Source organism: Mercenaria mercenaria, chromosome 5, assembly GCF_021730395.1.
Source record: "Mercenaria mercenaria strain notata chromosome 5, MADL_Memer_1, whole genome shotgun sequence".
In the NCBI taxonomy this organism is placed as follows: Eukaryota; Metazoa; Mollusca; class Bivalvia; order Venerida; family Veneridae; genus Mercenaria; species Mercenaria mercenaria.
The window spans coordinates 55,448,228-55,461,254 of record NC_069365.1 but is presented as its reverse complement, the minus strand read 5'-3'; the positions used below and the strand labels follow the sequence as shown (position 1 = coordinate 55,461,254).

Here is a 13,027-nt window from a genome sequence, read left to right as displayed (position 1 = left end):
ACTGACTGAATGGCGAACAGTGCAGATCATGATCAGACTGCACGGATGTGCAGGCTGATCTTGATCTACACTGGTCGCAAAGGCAGAATCAATCGTGTCCAGCATTGTAAGGGTTAAATGAGAAATTATTTTGTGAAGTACAAGTACATAAAATAAATCATCCTAGAAAGTCAACATTGTGAATGTAAATAAATATCTCTTATGTGCAGTTTCTCGTATATTATGAGGGGGGCTTTTGTACATATTAAATCAGAATACAGCCTTAAAGCAGCATGCCTCCAGATTTGGCTAATAAGTAATCTTTCTTTCAAATTGAAGTTTGGTCATATTATGAACATTAGAATGTGAATTTTTGTTTCTAAAATATTTTAAAAGTTCCAAATAAAAAAAAAAAGATGACCGCGTCGGGAATCGAACCCCGGACCGCCGCGGCAATAAAGGCATTTTCCTGTCGTCGTAACCAATAGCGTTATAGCTGAAGTAGTGAATGATGACTTCGAATTATAGATATTTATAATCAAGACAGTTTACCTGGAGTAAAAGCTTTTCGATTTTCATCGCAAAAAGCAGTAAAAACAGCAAATTCTAATGTGTGTCCGTAACATAAAGTTTGTCAGTAATTAAGTTTTAAAGCCTTCTTAAGAAATAAAGCATTTATTTCAAGATATCTAAAAAAAAAATGTTTTTGTTATTGAACGATCTGGAGGCATGCCGCTTTAAAGTTTATATTTATTGCACATCTTATCATGTTGTTAAATCACAAAGAAGTACAAAAACTATTCCCAATGGCGGATACAAACTTAAAAAAGATTAAAATGCACACAATTCGTGCACCATGATGATTAATAAAATATTTGTGGAGTTACAACAAAATCCTACATGTGTTTATGCATGGATAGAGATCCACACTCGGTGTTGAGTTTGTTCAACAAACTGCGCTTATAAATCTTAAACCTTAAAAGCTTAAACTTTATTTCATTGATTTGAAATACAGTTTAAGTGTTATTTTGGGATATTTCGTATCAATAAATGTTCATTGGAGTTGAACTAGTCGTATTCATAAATATTTATATTCATTTTAACAAAATAAAGGACTGTATGTACCCTACTTGGGTAGTTCTTTAAGTTGAGCCGCTTGTCAATATTCGAGGATCTGTTCCTTTGAAAAAAAATTTACGTAAGGGTTGAATGCTTTTTCAACTTTTCTGTACCTGCAGTTGGCCGTAAACTACAGTAAACTTAACAAATGATTAAAAACTGGAAAGTACTTAACGCGGTCTACAAAAATTAAAAACGCTTACGGAAAAAAGTGTGCAAAAATGGGAAAACAGGAAAATGGGACGGTAGAAAAGAAAAAAGAAACGGATATTGAAGATTATAAGGAAAGAGAGACATGGGGATCTAGATTTGATTTTTTGCTCGCGTGTATAGGATTTTCCGTTGGTCTTGGAAATGTGTGGAGATTCCCATACCTTTGTTATAAAAATGGTGGAGGTAAGACTTCCTTTGTTTCTTATTTAATTTAAATTGGTTTGAATTCCTACAGAATGACTGTTTTTTTTTACATATACATGATGCTCAAACATATACTTTGTTTGATTTCTTGCAAACATTCTGTTTGCTTAAAGTATGTCAAATACTGAAAGAATAGGGGTATAAATAGGAAATACTGTTCCAAATGTATTTTAATAAATAAAATGTTATTTCTAAAGCAAACATACAAAACAAAGTTACAAAGTAATATTTCGCTCCAAAGTAGTGCTTAAAAGTAGGGCGTCCAAAGTGGCGCTTACAACAGGGCGTTCCTGATCAATAAAACTGGTTTGGTTCAAATGCAGTGTATACTTCCATTGAACAAGTGCAAAACTAACGGAGCGGCAAAATGAACAATATAGTTAATAGTGTGCCAGATAATTATTTTAACGGAAAAGACTACAGCAAAGTTTGGTTTGCTAGTTCTGTATTTGCATTTTATGCTTATATATTCATTTACTAGTTTTCTAAAAGTAATTTCAAGCCATTGCTAAGTTTAAAATGTTTGTACGGCTAATATTTACTTACAACGCTTGTATATCAACAGTTCAAGTTAGCATGTGACACATTTAAACTGCTGTGTATGACAACACATTTGAAGTTTAGTAATTAATTATTTTGTATGCGTCCCTGCGGGCAAGTTGTCTTAATTATTAAGATTTTAGATGAATCCGCATTGTAAGCAAGACGAGGACTGTATGATGTGCGAACATTTTTTTATAGAAACTTGATTACTATTGCAAAATAGAACAGCTGGTTTTAAGTCATTATAAAGTATTTTTTAAACAGGTTTTAAATAATGGTAAGAATATGAGCACAAATGAACATAATTGACAAATAGAGTAATAAAACACTGTTTATTTGTTTGACCCTTTATATTTACTTGCCACCGTTAGCCCATGTGGGCGACTTATCCCTGAAGACTGATGGAATAGTTCAAGATACAGAAGACGCTCCAATGCCAGAAGCTTCCCTGGTTCTTTAATGTGCAAGATGTAAAGCACCCATATACGGGACTCTTATCCCAATGTTAGTTTCTGTTCACGCTATGACACGAGTTCACGCGAGATTACAGCCAGTTGCCATTCTGTGTATTTTATACTTCTTTGGTTGGAGAAGCGGGATCTAGAACTCACGACCCATGTATTTAAAGTCAATGGACCATTCCCTAATTAAACACACATCGTTGTTTTATACAAGTGGTATCGTATCAATATGTATTGTAACGAATACACGTGCACGCACGTGTGTTATCGGAACCAAACACGCGTGCATGCTCATTTTAACATTTCAGTGTGTTTTCGAACATTTTCGAAAAAAATGGTGTTAGTTTCATAGTGCTTAGTGCTTTGGAAGTCATGTTCAGAAAAAGAGAAAAACTATCACTCAGATTGTTTTGTTTTTTGGGGTATTTTTTGTATAATTACTGACTCAGTGTTGTATTAAAGGGCGGTAATCGGAACCTGTCTTGTCAGTTAATTCAATACTAGACCTATTATGACGAAATTTTTCTCGACAATTTTTATAAAAGTTAAGGTTTATTGAATCATTTACATATTCATGATATTATATATTAGTGGACCATATTTTTAAAAGGATTTAAACGTGCTGATATCCTTATTTGGCGTTTAAAGCATTTCATATATTATGACGATGACAGATGAATGTGCATTTAGGTTAAAAAGATCTTTTCGTGTAATAAGTTCAACAAATGTAGCTATAAACGTTTCGCCCGCACAATATTTGCCTGGGAGCAAAACACATCTACATTAAGTTAACATGCAGTAAATTATTGTGGGTGCAAATAAATTTACAAGTAATCAATCCATTATATGCATATCAATGCTGTCAGCATAATATTTCTTACATGTGAATATGGACTTCAAAATTATAACATTATCAACAGTCACGTTCCCCTTTTAATCTGAAGCAGTAAGAATAAGTCAAAATATTTTTTAATCAATTTGTGCACGTGGAGGGGTTATTGTTGGTTCAAATGATGAATAACCGGTGATTTGGACCAGGTCTTGCTAGAAGTATGAAATAACTCTTCGCAATTTTTTTTTCGCAATTGGATTTACGTTCACAAGACGTAAGAATTACTTTTGCACGGGCGCGAAGGCACATCCAGTATGATGACCTAGCCTTGCGTGCTGTACCAGCACCGAAATTGTAAAATGCTATCTGCATGTGACTGCATAATATAGGCATGAAGACATTAAATAACTGGTCTTCTTTATTCTATATAAAATGGACAAATTTCCAATGGCTGTAGCAAACACCAGGACCCATCTTAAATGTCTATAACTTACGTTTTCTTAAAGAATATTTTCAGTGCTGAATAAAAATCAAAAGAATAGTGGAGGTCATGTTTGATGCAACAGCAATATTTTCAGTCAAACACACAAACTGCAAATTCAGTATAAAAAAAAATTAGACCCCAAAATGCAGCGGTGGTGTATGACTTAAGTTTCTATGACAAATTCACTCATGCTATTATTTCGTCATGAATATGCTACCTTCATAATATCAAGCATGTGATTTCGGCAAATAAATTGCAATGAAAATAAGCAAAATAGCTCAACACAGCTAAAAATACTGAGAACTATTTGAATCCGCCATTATGAAACAACTTTTTTTTTCGCGCAGTTTTCCTATTTTGTGTCCATATACCATTTAATTATACAAGAAAACACTAACATCTAATTTCAAAAAACCAAGTTTGTTTGGACAGCACAGGCAGCTTGAACGTTATTTCATCCCAAGAATCGTTCTCTTGAATAACGTTAAGCGCTGTGGATACACTATTAACTAATTAACAATTTCTGCCAAAACAATTAAGCCAGTGCGTTTATAAAAAAAAAAAGTAGTCGCAACTTGACCGCGATGGTTGACCTTAGGCTGATTATTCATATCGATTATTTCATTATAGAAATCAAGGGTGCTTAGGGTAGCCGTGTATATTTATATGGAATTAGTTTGTATACAATGCAGTATCAACGTATATATACTTACATTTGATCAGTTAAAACTTTCCAATACACTCATTTATATTTGCACAAATTTACATTTCCTTTTTCTCGTGCAGCTCGTGTATTACGTACACTCCTTTTCAATAATAGGTTGTGCCTCATTATGTATTATAATGCAAAGGTCAACCATCGGGGTCAAGTTGCGTCCACTATATATCTTTTGTCATACCGCAACATAATATTTACTGTTATATGCTCAAGCGACCTTGAAAATATCGAATGCTTATTCATGATCGGAACCTATTCAACTGTACAACCAAAAGATATGAACAAAAAAAAAACTATAATAAATATTCAAAACATGATTAAATTACAAAATATTGTATAAATCTTACCTTGTTCTCGTGGTTTTAGTGATCGAATAGATGGCCCAGATTTCAAAAGTAACGGAAGAGTGGTTTTAATTTAATTGACAGCTTGAATATATATAACATGTTAGGATAATATAGCATATATCTGCAGATTTTTTTACATTAAAGATCTACTATACGTATCTAACCCTTACCTTGCTAAATTTCTATAATGAACTTGTCCATCTGTCAATTTGGACAATACCATTAACTGTTAAAAGGGCGCTTACCAAAAGGATACTGGCTGAATAGCGAACAGTGCAGATCATGATCAGACTGCACGGATGTGCAGGCTGATCATGATCTACACTGGTCGCAAAGGCAAAATCAATCATGTCCAGCATGATAAGGGTTAAAGAAAATGAGCAGTTGTCCAGCCTGATTATTTAAACAAATATTACACCCTTATGTTAACGTATATATAAAATTTGAAGGACAGGGTGTTCAAATAGACAATGAAAACGATACTTTGTTATTTTCCTTTCATGTTCAATTCATAATCACTCATTTCGACAAAATATCGCAATAAACGCCGCCTGTGTAATAATAAAATGCATATAATGATAGTTTATCTTTTCAATGTTTGTACATGTATCTTATTATTCTTCTCCTAAAGAAATTTTCCATATTTATTTGATCATTTTAACACCAGGCATAACCAACCGTGCTCTTCTGTCTTACCTTCAGACTAGAGCAAATTCTCTCTCAGACTGAAAGAACAGAGAATTCAGAACATTTTCCAACACTTTAATTGGTACAAAATCATTGTATTGTCAAAGAAAGTGGGTGTTTTCACGTTTCGTAAGGTTTAATGTACGACATTCTTTAAACATACAGATACGAGATGATGTTACTTTAAGGGAAAAGCTATCTTAAATGTATCTACAACATAAAAATTGGTTCAATTAGGTTTCAAAAGATATCATTATTTTGCTGTTAAAGTGTTGACCCCAGAGTTGTAAATGGTATATGCTCTGCTGCCCATTCATTTATAAACATCAATTTGATGTGAAATTTATTTGTCCCTTAGATGTTTTAACGTATATGCATTGTCATCAAAAAAGGCCAGTATACTCCGTGAGAATTTTGATAATAAAAATACGTATAAAGTTACTCGTTCACTAGCTTTTCCTTTATTTCTTGTGTGGAAATTGTCATTTACTTGCAGAGAACGGGTTGAGGTTGTTATGAAATAAATCAACTTGCCGCCATCTAAAGATAAACTGACTTTAACCGCAACGTAGGCGGTGCCTAAACTATACCAAAGCGCATCGACGCAGAATCTAATGTCTCGGTGTTTTTTGGGTTTTTTTTATAGGAAAGCACATTTTTGGAACCTGTTCTGAATGCATCTATGTGTGTGTGAAAAATTGCAATTCCTTTTGTTGAAAAAAAACAACATCGAGGCAGAAAGATATTATACAAATATCTCAAAAGTGTACGTTTGTATGAAAAATACCACATTTGTCTCCTACTTTTCCCTATGATCTCATGAAAATACCAAAGTAGATCTAGATTAACTTTTATAAACCCGAGTCGATGAGAAAATCACTTAGTTATACTATGGTAATATATTGTTATTTGTCTATTTCAGAATTTGTTTGTTATTAAAACACATCGTTAAAGTGTCACATTAAGAAATGCTCAAATCATAATATTTCCGTGAAAATAATACATAGTCTTAGTTTTTAAAGGCAGTCGCGTATGCTGCTTGTTGACAGAGTCAATGGTAACTTGTACAAATAGTCGCACCCTAAAACACATAAACTCCCTACTTATGTATACTTTTGTACATATATCACAGTCAGATTTTCTAATATCTTTGCCTAAAATGGCTTTAAAATCTGCCATTTGTCCTGCAGGACTTCAGACAATCATGATAGTGTGTACGTTTCAACATACTTCTCTTTTAGTCGGCTTTGAAATGCGCAACGATGCCTTGCTGAATTTCAAAATTTCTCGGCGAGAACCGCGATTCCCAATTCCTACTTGCATATTGATCATCCAGACTAGTAATGTGTACTTTCAGACTTGATTTGTGTACTTTTCAACAAAATTCTCCATCCTTTTAAATCTCAACCGAGAAACGTACGCTGTACTCTATGCAACTTTATGCGTATGAAAAAAGCTCAAAATTACTGATGACTTGTCAGTCTAAGACCCATATGCGCCCGGCCCATAAAAACAGGCATGTCTCGGTGTTTTATGTAGGTTTGGTTACGGTACTGGTAAAAACAAACGAAGGGGACCTTAAGTTTTATATTAAAGCCTTGATATTTCTCGTTCATTCATAATAGTATTAAAAAAGACAGGTCAAGATCACCCCTGCAATTTACGATTTTGAAACATGAAAAAGTCACGAATGCATTTCATGTAAAATGTATGGCTGCGCTGAGCTGTAACGGTGTAATTCAGCCTGGGTAAAATTGTAAGTGAATGCTCATGCTCTATAGGTTACCTTTACAATAGGAAACAATCCATTCTATATGTTTCTGTTCAGCGTCCGAATTTGTGGAAGTTTCAAGAATGAAGAATACCTAAATACAAGCGTTTACAGGCCTTTCAGCTTTAGAAATCGACATATAATTGATATTGGTCACCCACAAGGGAATCTCCCAAATACGAGCGTTTACTTGCCTTTACTTTTAGAATTCATCATATAATTACTACCAATTACTTACCCACAAGGGAGGTCCTAAATGAAGAAAAGCTAATATTTACGGTGTTCCGTTTGAACAATCGTGACTTTTTATTGAATCCTTAACCGCGATGTACGATGGTACGATGACGAAAACGCGATGGTGCGATGGCACGATGATGAAACAACGATGCTACGATGGTGAAAACGCGATAGCGCGATGTTGCGATGGTACGATGTAATATCGCGTTTTCATCATCGTACTATCGCGTTTTCACCATCGTGCCATCGTGCCATCGCGTTTTCGTCATCGTACCATCGTGCGTCGCGGTATAGTATTAAATAAAAAGTCACGACTGTCCAAACGGAACACCATAAATATTAGCGTTTATTTCCTTTTACATCTAGAAGTCATTATATAGATGCAACAAGTTTCCCAGAAGGGAGACTCCTTCCCAAGAATGTAAGTTTATGTTTTATGGGGTAGTGAAAGAAACAGACGAAGCTCATTTTTTATCATTTCAAAATAAAGTGAGGAGTACGAAAGTATTTATATTTGAAACATTACACGCATCAATTGTTCACAAAGCTTTAACACTTTAAAAGCAAACAACATTTATGAGATTTGTATACATATTTATTTAATGATCAAATATATAATTATTAGTTTTCTAACAACCGGTTTGTCGCCAAGTAGATATATTATTATTTCTAAATGAAAAAAAGGTCTATGACACATGTTGTAAAAAGAATAATATCTAATTGTGCAAAAACAAAACTTGCATTAATATGTCAGGATATTGCTATATATATTAAGTTTAGACACTTGGTTGTCTTTCTTGCTACTAATACAATTATACATTGAAAAGAAACTGAAAAAAAACGCCGGACTAACTATTGTTTTTAACATAATTCATGTTGGCGGCCTATAAAACACTTCGCGCCACTGTTTCTAACATTACATACAATATTCATTTCAATAGTCTTTGATAAAATTAAAAACTCTTACACAAGGTTTAAGGTAAATACAACATATTCAAAGAAACTAATGAGATGCTTTCAGACTGCTTTTTGCATGTATTTACGAAGGTACACTGTAAACAACCATGGTAGGATAATAGGATGGTAGCATGGGCAATGGTAGGATAGTATGATTATAACATTGGCGATGATAAAATAGTAGGATAGCGATATTAGAATAGTAGCATTGCGATGATAGGATGATATAGTGCCATCCTACAATATATCGCCATCCTACTATCGCCATCCTACAATTCTACCATCGCGCTTTGATAATTAGGCGAATAACGATGGTATGAACAAAACAGTATTCCGTAGTAAATAACACGGAAACCTGTGATGTATCTTGCTTTTTGTAAATTCAAGGCAGGCCTAGTTGTTGCATAAACTCATGTTTCAGCCCTAAATAACATTTATATATGAAACAAGTTTCATTTACACAAAGATGTTTGCATGCTCTATTGAAGTTAACGACCATTATTTACTGTATAACCTTGATCTCATTATGTGCAAAACATTATCAAACAGGGCGGCGATGTGATACCTTCGTTTTTATAAAGTTGATTTTTCTCCTAATGTTTTTTGAAAACTGAAATTCATTCACTTTTATTTCACTTGAGAAAGTATAGAACCTGCCTTCTATAACAATGCTTTATAACTTTACAACTCTGCCGTAAAAAAAATATTATTTTAAGCCTTGTACTTATTTCGTTTCTACTTTATATGCTTTAACAAAATATGCATAATATATATTTTCTACTGCAGAACATATTGGATTTGTCTGTTAAAGAAAAATATCCAAACAGATATATTGATATATAATGATGACGCTATTTTACTCGACAGCTAACGAATGTGTTTTAGTGTTCTTAAATAAATGCCCTTGACACAAAGGCATCAGATAAGATTTGCTTATTGAAACTCACAATGACACTAAGTTGCTATCTATTTTGTGAATTACTTCATCTTGATTTTTTTTAGAATTTAGATTGGTAACTAAGTTTGTCTGTGAAACCCATGTCTAAACACGTGTACATTCTCTACTGCGTCTTTCTATGAATAAATACGAGCCTCCACGGTGTCGATTTTAGGTGATGCCATGCAGTACTGAGAGAGTCGATTTTAGGTGATGCCATACAGTACTGAGAGAGTCGATTTTAGGTGATGGCATACAGTACTGAGAGTGTTTACTTTCTGAAATTTGTTTTTCATATGTGAGACAGCAATAATTTGATACTTAAAAAAAGAATTACTTCATCTTATTGAACTTTCCATCAGCCGACAATCACGTGATATAAAGAGGACACGAAGTGATTTCTTAAGTATGCGAGAGGACAAGTCATGCTATCAAACAAACAAAAAACGTAAATAAATATTTTGTAACGATTTGCGAAATGACTTTGTAAAATTATAACCTTGTAGGGTTAATTTGTTGAATTTTGCCGAAACTCAGCAAGTTTATCGCTCTACTGGCTTAGTTATATATAAAATGATCAAGATGTCACGGGTTATAAAGTTTGAAAACGTTTTTGAGGCTATATTACGTCTGTAAAAAGATGAGACGTAGTTTCTCTAAACATTCGCATGTCATTAAATACCTTAGGTAAATAGGATTGTTATTCAATAGCCTACCATGTACCTACTACTTAAAGCCACAAAAAATGAAGTAAACATGTGTTTCTCCATGTGAATTTTTGACAGAACTACAAATATGTTTTTACGCTATATGGGCTGCTGTTCTTTAAAAAACAAAAATATATATTCTGTTCTGTTCTGTTCTGTTCTGTTCTTTAGAAATTAAAGACCAACATGTTTTAAAAGAGATTACAAGTGAGAAGCTATTCCATACAGGCATAGCTTATAAAAACAAATATAATTACACCTTTATGTATTACCAGACTTTTTCATAAATGTGACATTTTGATACAAGCAAAACTGTAGCATCTTCACTATAAAGTACACAGTGATACTGCATTTCATTATCGAATTGTTACAAGTTGTTTTTTTACTATAAATAAGCCGTCAAAACGCACTTTGACAAGGGTTAATCGTACACTTACTAATATATCTATCCTAAATGTCTTTGTTGTGAAAATAAAATTGGTACATTGTGTCTAAAATCGTCTTTATTTTCCACTCTGTTGTGTAAGTGCAAGGGAAGGGAACTTATAGAAGCACATACCTGAGGCAGGAGTTGTAAGTCTTTTCAAACACAGCTACTAAATACATCAGTTTTGGTATAGACAAAACTTTCATTTAATTCTCATTTGTAAAATCATTTTGGTTATTCAAAGGGCCTAACAATCAATACCTTGACTTAATTTTTATATGTTTTTCTCTATGAAAAATTTAGGAATATACTTAATATCTTTTCAAAAGTTTTTTTCTGTCTCTCAGACACGTATTTAGTAACATACCCTGTTTATTAACCCCTACTTTGGATACGTAAATGTAAAAAAAATGAGAGAGGGGAGGGGGAGCGTTTTGTGGGAATAAATCGGAATAATATCAGCACTATTTCAGCCGCACCATGAGAAAACCAACATAGTGCGTTTGCGACCAGCATGGATCCAGACCAGCCTGCGCATCCGCGCAGTCTGGTCAGGATCCATGCTGTTCGCTTTCAAAGCCTATTGCAATTAGAGAAACTGTTAGCGAACAGCATGGATCCTGACCAGACTGCGCGGATGCGCAGGCTGGTCTGGATCCTCGCTGGTCGCAAACGCACTATGTTGGTTTTCTCCCGGTGCGGCCCATTTGTGTTTTTTTCAATCTACAAAAACTAGGTCACTAGGTCAAATCGAAGAAAAACCTTTCAATTGATCTTCGTGAAATATGGTCAGAATGATTGCCTTGATGAAATCTAGGCCAGTTACGAATATGGGTTATCTGGAGTCAAAAACTAGGTCACTAGGTCAAATCAAAGAAAAACATTGCGTATGCAATAGGGGCTGCATTTTACACCAAATCTTCATGAAATTTGATCAGAATGTTTATCTGCATGAATTCTAGGTCGAATTAGAATATGGGTCATCTAGGATCAGAAACTAGGTCACCCGGTCAAATTCAAGAAAAACCTTGTGTACGCAATAGGGGCTGCATTTTACACTGGATATACATAAAATTCAGTAAAACCTTGTGTATGCGATAGAGACTGTATTTTTCAATTGATCTTCATGAAATTTGGTCAGAATAATAGCCTTGATGAAATTAAGGTCAAGTTTGAATACGGGTCATCTGGAATCGAAAACTAGGTCGCTAGGACAAATCAAAGAAAAACGTTTTGTATGCGATAGAGGCTGTATTTTTCAACTGGGGTTCATGAAATTTAGTCAGAATGATTGCCTTGATCAAATCTAGGTCAAGTTCGAATGTAGGTTACCTTTGCTTAAAAACTAGGTTACTAGGTCAAATTGAAGAAAATACTTGTTTACACTTCAAGAGACCACATTTTTGGTCCAATCTTAATGAAAATTGGTCAGAATATTTGTTTCCATGAAATCACTATGTCAAACATGTTTATACTGTTATGGTGTGTTTCTCAAGTGAGCGGCCTAGGGCCATCTTGGCCCTCTTGTTTCTTATTTTCACGTGTGGAAATGTTCAGTTATTTCCGGAAATTGTCGTTATAGAATAAAAAAAAAGACTAATAAGTCAACTGGATGACTTGTTAAGCTGAAATACTGTTAACACTTATATCGCAGGAAACAAACAAAGGTGGCCTCAAATGAACCGTTGCCAGCTCTTTTATAGCAGTTTTAAATAGTTACCCCAGCTATATAGTAGACTATAAAGTTTATCTGGTTAAATGTAAACAAATAACGTTACTATAACATAGACGCTATTAAAATGTCACAAATACCTCAAAAATGTAAAACTGCACCGAACTGAAATTGTACAAGTCAGGTTGGGTGAAGGCAAAGGGGAGATTAAAATCTTAGTTGCATCTGATGTGACAAAAAAAGGTCTCCAATGTCGTCTCCGATACAAACAAGTTCGGACTCCGAGTTGGCGCAAGTTTCAGGAATGAAAAAAGCTACAGAAGGCCTTTAACTTGCCTCAAACCTACTCATTCATTATAGATCTATGTATTTTTTTAATTTCACTAAAATTTTAGTATCTAAGATTTTACAGTAACCTTAGATTAAACACCGACACATTTTCATTCAGAAGAATGTTTGTCATTTTAGCTTTTAAGAGGCCAATGAAAAAGTACATAAGGAGCTCAATTTCAGTTCTTAAACATAGTCTCATCATCCTGATAATTGAGCGGGACCTTGTCTAAGTTTTAAGCATAGGCTGTTAAAGGTAAGAGTATGCTAGTTACAATAATATAATTCATGCCCAACCATCCATTATAGGCGTGAGTCTATAATATAGTTGAAACTTTATTGGCAAGCTTTATTTTTTCAAAAAAGGATTTATCATTTTAAATCACATATTGGCAAGCTTTA

General features: G+C 33.9%; 1 pseudogene; it reads left to right on the top strand.

Annotated features, from left to right (window-relative positions):
* Window positions 1–841: 841 nt before the first annotated feature.
* Window positions 842–13,027, top strand: part of LOC123557276 (sodium- and chloride-dependent taurine transporter-like) — a 38,425-nt pseudogene continuing 26,239 nt past the window's right edge.